The sequence below is a fragment of the Columba livia genome, chromosome 12, assembly GCF_036013475.1.
Source record: "Columba livia isolate bColLiv1 breed racing homer chromosome 12, bColLiv1.pat.W.v2, whole genome shotgun sequence".
NCBI classification, from domain to species: domain Eukaryota; kingdom Metazoa; phylum Chordata; class Aves; order Columbiformes; family Columbidae; genus Columba; species Columba livia.
Genome location: NC_088613.1, coordinates 6842936 through 6854415, shown reverse-complemented (window position 1 = coordinate 6854415; position 11480 = coordinate 6842936).

The window sequence follows — 11480 nt, the reverse complement described above, 5'->3', positions numbered from 1 at the left end:
CAGCCAAAGCCATCAAGTAGGGCATTAACATCACCTGGATCTTTGGTCCCCCTAAATCATAGAAATACTTTGGTTGGAAGAGACCCCCAAGATCATAGAATCCAACCATAACCTAACTCTGGCACTAAACCATGTCCCTAAGAACCTCATCTATATGTCTTTTAAACCCCCCCAGGGATGATGACTCCACCACTGCCCTGGGCAGCCTGTTCCAGTGCCTGACAACTCTTTCCATGAAGAAATTTTTCCTAATATCCAATCTAAACCGCCCCTGGCACAACTTGAGGCCATTTCCTCTTGTCCCATCACTTGTTACTTGGGCAAATAGACCAACACCCTCCATGTTACAACCTCCTTTCAGGTAGTTGCAGACAGCGATAAGGTCTCCCCTCAGCATCCTCTTCTCAAGGCTAAACAGCCCTGGCAGCTTTGCCGTCGGTGGGGCCACTTAAAGCCACCCAGCCTGGCTCGTCTGTCACCATCACGGTGGTGCCAGGGCCTGAGTGGTCAGAGCAGATCGGGCTGTATAAGAGACGAAACCCCTCCCCATCCCACCTCCTTGCTGTGTCTCCCCCAGATCACTCACTGGCGTTTACTCCTGGGCCAGGCTGAGGGACAAGATGCTCTGAAAAAATATCCCACAGCTGAGCAAGGAAAAGCTGGCGTCTGATGAGATGGTTTGTGGTGCTCAGTATCAGAGGGCGAATGCTGAGTGTGTGGCACTCATTTTGGCTCGGTGATACAGGGAGAGATTTACCTGAGCCCTCAACTGGAAAAGAAGTGCTTCAATAGCTGCTCAGAGCATGGGAAGGGGTTTCAGAGACACAGCTAGAGATTAAAACAATGTGAGTGGTGAGAGTAAGTGTAAAATTAAACACTGTGCCAGTGTTTCTGCACTGGATTTTGGATTATGGTTTGCTGCAAGTTAATTGTGTATCTGTCCTGTTTGGGTCATTCACATCCCCCATCAGCTCTTGTTTTCCAAGAATGCTGCTTGTTTTCCAGGTAGCAACAACAGCAGAAATCCTGAAGTTCATTCCACAATGTGCATAATTACTGATTTCAGAGAAAACCTAGCCCTCCAGCTGCCCTGGTTGTAAAGGTTATAATAGCTAGAAAGGGAATTAATTAACCTAGGTAGCTCTCTAGTGCACACATGAACTCACCACTGCCCATTCACAAACCTGCTTAGAAATGCTGGCTCAGCAGGCAGGCAGGCTGCTATAAATGCAGCTGCAGATGGAATCTCTGAACATTTCAATTGTCATTTTGAATGGGAATAACTTGACATTTATTTCTGGGACAATAGTGAAATGTCAACATCTGTGTGGAAACACAGAATAATGATTAAATTAGCATTGTTTGCAGCTTTTAAGCGTGCAGTAGCGTAACAGCACACCAGGTTGCACTTGGACAACACCATACTGAGTTTCATGGTTTGAGTTAAAGGGAGCAACTGTCTGGACTGGAGCACAGCAGGATCAGGCCCTGTGCTGGGCAGCTGTTATTTCAAGGATGGAGAGCCCATGGCTGCAGTTTGCCAGCTCAGGAACTGCCCAATCTATTAATGCATCAACTGGATTGATATAGTCTATAAACGCATCACTCACAGCCTTTCCAGAGGAAGAGTCTGTAACTACCACAAAGACCTCCGACCGTCCCGTATGACTTGCAAGAGCTTCACTGTGATACAGCAGAACAAGCCAAGGCTAGCTTGGTATTTAATTATAGGTCTTAAGTCTTTTACAAAGCTTTATTCAAGGACTTCACCTTTTGCTTCCTCTGATTACCAAGCAGGCTGGATGTCCTAACCCAAAAACTGTTGTGATCTTGGTCTGGCGTCTCCTAAGCGAAACGTCTCCCCATGTCACGAGGATATGATGATGGAGACAAGGTGAGACTCTACAGAAGCTGATGGAGCAGCTGGAAAGCGAGACTCTCCTGAGGCTCAGCACGCAGAGGGAGATCCCAGCAGGAGCTTTGCCATTCTGGGTTTCTCAATGCCATCAACAAGCAGCCAACAGCCTCAGGCAGATGGCAAACACAGCAGCCAAAAAGCAGCCTGGGGGAAGAAAAAAAAAACAGAAAACTAAAAAAAAGCAAATAACAGTGCCTTTTGAGCAAGACACCCAAACCCCTCTGCACCACGCAGTCCCAGCCAGGAGCAGGGCTGGGCAGCTCACCCCGTTTGCAGGACCGTGTCCAAGATGTGCCCAGGGCTCCCCTGTGTCCCCACAGCCCCGAGAGGCACCAACCCAGGCAGCAGCTCATCCGAGCAACTCAGCATCCACAGAACTTGGGAAATCGCTTCTAACCATCTCAGCTAAACCGAGCTGGAGCGCCATGCACTTGGCACTGAGGAAGTTTCTGAGCCACGTTCCATGAATCAGTGTGAGCACAGACCAAATCCCCAAGTACTCAAGGACATCAGTGCTATAGATTTTTTGATCAGAAAGGAAGTTACTGTATTTAACCATTATGGGCAATGTTAAAAAATTATCACTACACCCAGTCATCAAAGGGGTGGTACATTAGCAATACTAGCCAGTTTGGCAAGCAATTAATGCACAAACTGCCCTGGTTTTCTCATCCCCATGGTCATGCACACACAAATTCAATTTAAAAAAAAATCCTAGGTCAGCTGGTCCTCCTTGGGCATTTTACACCGTTCTGGAGGAACCTTTTGTGTTCATGGGGTTGGATCCAGAAAAGTGCTGAGTTTTAAAATGTAGTTGTGGTATTTTAAAGGTGAACTGAATTGCAGGAGAGCACTGCACGGCAGAGCCCGGTGCTTGGCATCAGGCTGAGCATCCCAAGCTCAGCCCACCATTGGGCTGGTGCCAGACATGAGGAGCCCAGTGGCGGTCACCAAGGTTCCCAAACCAGCAAAAAGAAACTCAGGTTTTCTTCCCAAGTGCCAGAAGCCGATGGGGAAAAGCCTGTGTGTCCCCTGTTATCATACAGCCCACAGGAAGCAGTGGACAAACCCTGTGATGGGGACAACCTCTGCCAGAGATCAGCCCAAGCACCCCACACAGCATCCGACAGCACTTCAGCTCCTGCGGCAACCATGGCAGCAGACCTGATACAGAACAACATAGTCTGATTTAATGTGGCTAAACCTTACTAAAACAGAGGTTAGTCCTCAGGGCTTCAGTGTTGGAAATGGAGCAGCAGAGCTGGGCTCGACATCAGCGCTTTGAGCCTTTAAACCCGCTCTCCCCAACACAAATCCTGGCCCAGCTGAAGTCGGTGGGATTTTTCTCGTTGACGTTCAGCCCCTGCATTTTGCCAGAGGGACAGATTTCCCCACAGAGCAGCTGGAAAGCTTTCCTCCACCTCTACTAACCTCATACAACTCTGCAAAGAGATTTGCTCCGGATTTCCTTGGATTTAAGCTTGGCATCGGATCAGAGACCCTGACATAGTGGCATCGAAGTACTGCAGGAAAGCAGCTCACAGGCCCAGTACCCAGAAACAGTGGAGTCGTTGCTGTTATACCATAAATTCTGGGACTGCTACAATACCAACTGTAAGCCAGGTGCTAATACCCACCAAGTCTGGGGCTCTTTTTCTTCCAACCAGCTCATTTCTGTGCTTGCTGGTACATGATTACATATGTTGCAGAGGAGTCAATTCACTGTGATAATGATTTTTCAAATTAGTGCTGCACGTTTTCTAGGTGATGAGGCGGCCAGGATTCAGGGGCAGAGGGAGCCTTCATTTGAAGAGCTATTAATATTTTAACTCATTACTATAATTAGCAGCCAAAAAGAGTGAAGAATTTCCTGGGCCAGCCCCAGTCCCGCCAGCAGTCACTGGTGACAAACCAGCCAAAGGATAACGCAGCATTTGCCAGGTCCTGCTCCAGGTGCCAGGACCACCGAGGGACATGTCAGGATGTGACCAGAAATGGATTCAAGGCTTTATCTCAACAGCTGATAACACCCCGCAGAACATCACCTTCTCTTTCCCCCTCATTAGTAGCACACAGAGGGGCTGTTTTTTCCAAATTAAATCCTTAAACTCCATGACCCATCAGCTGTTTACTCCTGTAAATCTGTGGGAGTGTGATAGCAGAGCAGAACAATCACTTTAAAAGATAAATAACTTCTCAGTCTCCACCAGGGCTGAGTGGCCGCATCCAGGCCTGGCAGGAGGACAAACTCAACACCTGCATCCCCGGCTGCTGCTCCACACTTTGACTCATGGTGAACAACCAAAGAAACCGCCTCCTTCTGTCCTGAAGTCCAACAGTTCAGCAGTAATTATTTATGTTACTCTGGATGGAGGGGGGAAAAAAAAACAAAAAAGGCAGCTTTTTTTAAAAAAAGCAGGAGGAGAGCAGAAAGTTGTCAGTGGTCAGGGCACAGCAGCAATGCCACTCTCTCCCCAGTGGCACCAGCATCTCCCCAGCTCCAGCGGCCTCAATCCCCAGATTTAGTTGGTTCACATCATCAGTGTCATTGGCACAACTACAGAGAGACCCAGGCTCAAGGAGTTCAGATTAAGTGAGGATGAGCAATAGCGGGGAGATGTGGGAGTGCAGGTTGCTGTGGGTTTGCCCCATCCTCCACCCATGACACAACTGTGTCCAGAGACACACTTCTCCCACAGAGCTGCAATAGCTCAACCAAATTGAAGACACTAATAAAACCTTTAAATGGAGCTGAGGTGCCCTCCCAAATGTTTCACACAGTAGGACATGAAAAATTATTTGAGCAAGTAAATAGGAAGCGTATCCAGGAAGAGTTGATCAGGACAATAGACTTTGATCTAAAACCAATGGTGCCTGCATCTCTGCGGCACAGCCCCGGGATGGCACAAAGTCACAGCAAAGGATGGCCAGGGCTCCCAACACCAACATCTTCTCAGACAATTCCACCAGCAGCCACCGCTGGGTTCCTTCTTTTGTTTTGTTTGGGTTTTTTTTGCGGTTTTTGTTTGTTTGTTTTCCAAGTGAAGTTCTGAAAAACCTGCAAAAAGCAATAGATTTGTTGGAGCCCTTGGTGAGCAGGACACAGCCACACCAGGGGCGTTTCCTATCACATCTCCTGACTGAATCCTTCTCAAGATAACTGCTAGGGACTTGTGTTTTATTGCAGTCACTATGACACTTCTGACATTTTAAGATTAACAATACCTGGTGGGCTTTTCCTCACCACATTTGCCATCACATTGCTCCACCATAGGGCTTGGGCTTTACCCTCATTTCTTCTTGTTCTGTCACTTCTAATAACACATTAACAGACATCTGCTACTCTGACACAGGACTGCGAGCAGGAGGATTTCCTCAGATGCATAAATCGCAGCCTGCCCGCTCACTCTGCCTGCAAGAGTGAAGTGTTTTGTTAGCACAACTGAAGAGGGGTTTGGAGAGGAACATCTCAGAGGACTTCCCCTGGAGCCACTCACGGGGTTGCCCCCACCCAGGTCACCCACCACAAAGCCTTCATCATCCCCCTTTGACACCCCAAGTGTCCTTGCTTTGGTTTTAACTCCATGAGTCATAAAACCATGAGTATTGTTTTCTACACAGAGAAATCCACGTTAGTTTTTTTCTTAAAACCGTATATTCCCACTGCGTATTTGCTGCTACATTTCCATTCAAAAAAAAAAAAAAAAGGAGTTAAGGAGAGGAATAAACTTGAGTCAGAGGCAGCATTAAAAGCTATCAGACTAACTCCAGTCAGTTGTCCTCTCTAAAACCACTGGAAGCTGTGTTAACTTACACAGCCGTGAAGCTGCATGAGACTGTGGCAGTAAATCGCCATGGGGCTGGGCAATAGAACCACGATGCTGCCAAGAGCATCCCAGCACTCGGGGGGGATGCGGGTACCAGGGCGAGAAAATGCCACTAACCTGCGGCTGGCACCGCAGCAGCATGATGAGAAAAGACATTTATTATGCAGAGCTAATGCCATTAGAGTAAATGGAGTTTGCCCAGGGGAATAACGAAGCAGTGAGATAGTTGCAGCAAACGCTGGAACGGTTCCCTTGGGAAACTGTAATGTTCAGATGGACTTTGCTCACACACAGGCTATGGGCACATTTGTCCTCGTCCACCGCAGCCCCTTGGACTGGGGGGTGGAAACTGGAGGGGGCTGCACTGCCCAGCAATCCCCAGCAAGAGGGAGGTTTGTGCTGGAGATGATCGGCTGTGTGAGCTGGAGAGGATTTCTCGCTGTATTTTATTTAGAAACAGCCTGCCCTCACGTGGCGAATGGAAAACCAGGAGGCTGAAGATTTTGGACTAAAACTGTCCAGCAAATGCACCGGGGCAGGGAACAGGAACCAGGGCCAGGAGCCCTTTGGAGAAAAATCTCTCACAGCTTTTCCTCACTCACCTTTGTGCCTATCTCCCTTCCCATCTGCGCAGCACCCTCTTCTCTTGCTGCCTTGGTAATTACCAGCTAGCCATGGGCAAGTGCCCCAACGGAGCCCATGGGTGCCCAGCACAGTACTGGGGATGCAGCACCCACTCCCACCACTAAGCTGAGTCCCCCAAGTCCCAGCTTGGTCCCACAGCACTGGCAAGGGAGAAGCTGCACAAAGGCAAGTCGAGCCCTCAGCAGAGGCAGAACCCTGTGGCTCCAGCATCTAAAATGAGGAAAAGTCCCCTTTGCATTCAGTTTACAAGCAGAACAACAAGTAGTTTTTCTTGAACAGCTCTGAGATAACACTTTCTGTGAGGGTGCAGGCTTGGCTCAGGAAGGCAATCCTGCTCACACCGTGTATGGGAGTTCTGGAGAGCCTCTTGGAGCAGCCTCAGCTTATCATAGAACCATTTTGGTTGGAAAAGACCTTTAAGATCAAGTCTGGTCATTAACCTAACACTGTCAAGTCCACCTCTAAACCATGTCCCTACGTGTCTTTTATACTCCTCCAGGATGGTGACTCCACCACTGCCCTGGGCAGCCTGTTCCAATGCCTGACAGCCCTTTCCATTAAGAAATTTTCCCTAATATCCAATCTAAACTTCCCCTGGCACAACTTGAGGCCATTTTCTCTCGTCCCATCATGACAGGGAATAAAAGCTTTACTCAGAATCAACATGATCCAGAATAAGTAAAACCAGCCCCAGTAACAGATCCAAGGAAGCCATATCTTCCCCACTCAACCAATTCTTTTTAAAATCAGTCATATGAATGAATCTTCCAAATCAGCACTGAGAAACCAGCCATGGTGCCAGGCCAGGCTGCAGTATTGAGGAGCAGAGCACACCAGCTGCATTTTGGCAGCCGGGACAGTAACAACAGGCACCGGATGATGCTGCAGGGCCAGGAGCAAAATGGCCCATAGCCAGCCCCAAAATGAGCACCGGTACATGGCTGCAGCTCACAGCTCAGACATGATCCCTTGACATGCAAACAGGACCCAGCGCGGTGGCTGCTATCCAGAGCTTGCAGGAACCCAAAACCCATTGATATAATGTACCTGCACTCACACTGACAGCTGCACACCTGCGGTGCCAACACCCCCAGCTTCCGATGGGACACGAGCAAAGTGGACCCGGTTCTGATCACCAAGAGCTTTTTAACAGCACGGAAAAGCAGAACAGGATGGCACAGCGGGAAGCTGAAGTGAGGCAAATCCTGTCCAACACAAGTGAGAAGTTTCTAACCCCAGGACCAGCTCCTGCCAAGACAGGAGGGTCCCCAAAGTCTTGCACGGTCACTCCAAGCCACGCTGAGGGACAGGCTGCTGCCCGGCCGGGCACCAAGGGCTGACATGGAACCACGGGGGAGGCACCTTCCCACCTTTTCCAAACTCCTTCATTTAACGCTCCTGTTTGCAAAGCTCCTTGATTCCATTCAGCACAACCTAGCACCAACAACTTGCCCCCATCTCACTTGTGATGCTTCGCAGCCTCCACTGGGACACTGACCTGTGACAGTCCGTTAGAAAATCAGGGGGGAAATGCAATAAATGGCATCAGTCTAGATGGCGCTCATGTATTTTTTTTATAGCCTGAAAAAGCAGCAGCAGCGGAGTTTCACCATAACACTCACGTTCTACCCCAGTCTCCGGCAGCAGCGGGTCCGATGGGCAACGCTTTCCGTGGGCACCCCAGGCAGAACAGCTACACGAGCAGGTTTAAGTCCACAGAGCAGGATGCTCACACAGGTCTAAGTCCACATCTGAGGAGTTCGGAGACCTGCTAATCCCCATCCGCACCAACAACCTTCCAGCAGCTGGAGCGTCAGCGTCACAACACAAACTGCCCGAGTGAGAAACTACCAACGGCAGCACTGCAGCCCTGCCCGCACTGGAGCAGAGGCTCTAATTCCATTTTATCTCCTTGTCATCACCTCCTAAAACAAGCCAGGCTCATGTTTTAGCTGGAGAGTGAGGCTTAACTGGGTAAAGAGATTTTTGGTATATAAAAATAATTCTGAGCAGGTCTGTTTACCACACTGCTGCCTCGGGAATGGCCCATCAGCAGAGCCGCGGCAACGCAGCGCTCAGAGTGAATGCAATGGCATTTTGCTGCATTTACAGCACAATAACTATACGGTAATTAAAACTGCACAGGTAGGTGGCAAGGGCAAGCAACGCTCCTTCCCGTCCCCGCTGCTCACACGCAGGCTTGGTGGAAGGACCACATTCTGCTGATACAGCCCTAACTCTGCTTCATTTCGAAGAAAATAAGTTTAACACGGTTTTTACAGCAAATAAAGCACTTGCCATGAAGTCTCCACAAGACAGAAGGTGAGTAGCCATCTCGCATGCCTTTCTGCACTATAATCATAATAAAAAGAACTAAAACATTTTTAATCAGTTAAGCCGTGTTATATGCTGCTGTTGGATTGAAGGATAATGTTCAAAGGCAGCATTCCTCAGCTATAGGACTGATTTATACGTTTTTTGTCATCATCATAAACATTTTGGATTAGTAGAAATCGCTCCTTTGAGCTAAACAATGATTCTGGGTTTTGCACAAGCCAAAAGAGAGAGTGAAGACTACGATTTTTTTCCCCATCTTTCTGTATCCTTTTTACGCTATATCAACGCAAATCCAGATTTTTTTCATCAAACCAGAAAATTTCTGTCAATACAAAAGACCACTTTTAATAAAAAAGAAAACAAAATAAAAAAGAAAGAATTAAGCCACCTCATCCTGCAGCGTCCTCAAGGAAACAGTGACGCCCAGGGAGCATCGCCAGGACAAACCTCCCATCTCCTGGGACTGGGCTTCCCCATCAGTCCCCAGTTCCTCCCACATCCCCACCAGAAAGCTGAAAACTCAGCTACGAGCAGCACCAGTTTGCAGCTGAAGACCCATCACCAACACACAGGGGCACGGGCTGCGACTTTCCAAGCCACTTCCAGAGATTTAAGCCCCCATCTCGGACCACTAAACATTAATACAAGGGGACTTTCTAGAACCTGGTGCTACTTTGAAAATTGTATTTGTTAAAGCACTAACGAGCATCTGCACCACTGCTGGGTGCGGGAACGAGCGCTTTGGGCTTTGCTGCTAAGGAACACGGAGTGGTCCAGCTTCAGAGGAGGGAAGGGGGCTGTGTTTTTAGGGCAGGAAGATCTTAATTTTCTTTTCATTGCTGCAATGAAGCTCTGGGCAGGCAGGCAGGCTGGCTGACAAAACGTGGCCTTTGAAGTCCCCGGAGATTTGTTACTTCTTTCAAGCTTCCAATCCATCCTGCCAGCCATGTGCTATTGCTGCAGGGTACCTACCGGGGAGCCGGGCTTGGTCCCTCCACCAGCAGAGAACAGCACAAGGATGGCAACTTTGCACCAAAGAGCCCATTTCCATTTTAAAAAAACCCAACAAAAATCACTTTAGTCCAGCTCCATATCACCAGAGTAAAAAAATGGTCATTTCCTCTTCTATACGATTGTATATATACATATAATTACATGCAAAACCAGCATTGGTGATTTCCCCTTTAGTTCAGCACCACAATTCCCTACATCTGATAAAATCCTTCGATCCTTTGGCAAATGAAACACAACCCTTACAAGCGACACTTCCAATGGGAAAGGTAATGAGCCAACTAACTGGTGACTTCTGATCCAGCTGCAGCAGCCGGAACACCGACCACAGAAGTCCCGTAACTTGCATAAGTAAGCAGATGAAAAAAGGCAAAGAGAATGAGATGTGTTATTCTGGTGTATCTGGGGATTTGACACCAAAGTGCAGCTGGGGAGGAGGCTGCGGATGGATGCAATTTGTAATCACCTTTACAGCCAGTGTGCCCAGGTTGAGAGATGATTTGGATCTGGACAACGCTTCATTCAGTGACCAATATAAGCAAATTAGAAATACTTACACCCTTCTGTCAGCTATAATTTAAACCTATTAACACGTGGAAACAAAACCTGAATTTTATGGACACTGACTGTAATTACTTTGGACAAAGTAACTTGGGAGCAACCGGAGATGAAGGGCGGCGAGCACACAGGCTGTGCTGTGAAAGACACACCAGTTAAAAATGCTTTACCTGGGCTTAGTGCATTGAATTAGACATGAACGTGCTATTAAAAAAGAAAAAGAACACCACCAAAGCACACCACCCTGAATACCATCAACAGCAGAAAATACTTAAAAAAGAAATGACAGTTCAGAAGAATTAAGAATTATTTTAACCAGCTGCCTCTAAGAGAAAAGGAAAGTGCCCACTGGATGCTCCGTGAGATAAACACTGATTACAGCTGGGAATAACCACAAGCTGATTAAATAACACAAAGTGTTGCGTGGCAGGAAGGAGACTGAAATAATACGAAATATTCCCACTCCATAAAAATAGCCCAGGCACTCCGATGTTAGAAGTCCTCTGAAGTTTCCAGAACGAGAGTTGTCTCTGTCCACAAGAAGCCCTCACATCTGCGTGTGCTCGTACCTATTTATATACTTCCAGTAAAAAATTACCGGTGCCGACTCCTTTCTGACGTCCCACTCCCAGAAATAGCCCCTGCGACAGCTCCTGGAACAGCCTCAGCCCCTCGGCACCGATGTGCAACAGCCGCACGGCTGCGACACTTCCCATGGATTGCATTAAAAAACCCTCTTGTTCAAAAAGCAGCACAGCAAACCCCGCACCGGCACCGTGACGGCCGCAGCACACGCGCAGCCCAGATTTCACCCCTTTCCTCCAGCAAAGCATTAACGCAGCGTCCAAACACCCAGCCCTGCAGCCCCGGGGCTGCAGAGGGGATCCCCAGACAGACGGGGGATCGCCTGGCTCCAGCTCCTCCAAGGGCAGGGGCAGGGTAAGTCAAAAGGTACATCAGAAAAGCAAAATACCCTGTGGATTCCCCCCTTGCAGGGAGTTGGAGACAAACTCCGCAGCTCCCAAAGCACAGCCCCCTCCACAGACGGGTACCCCACCGCCGAGCTCTGCCCACCCCAGCTCCGCATCCACCTTCACGGAGCCCACATGTCCAAAACACACAAAATCACCATTCTTGGGTTGGTTTGCCTTGGGTTGGGTTTGTTTGCATTTTTTTTTCTGAGC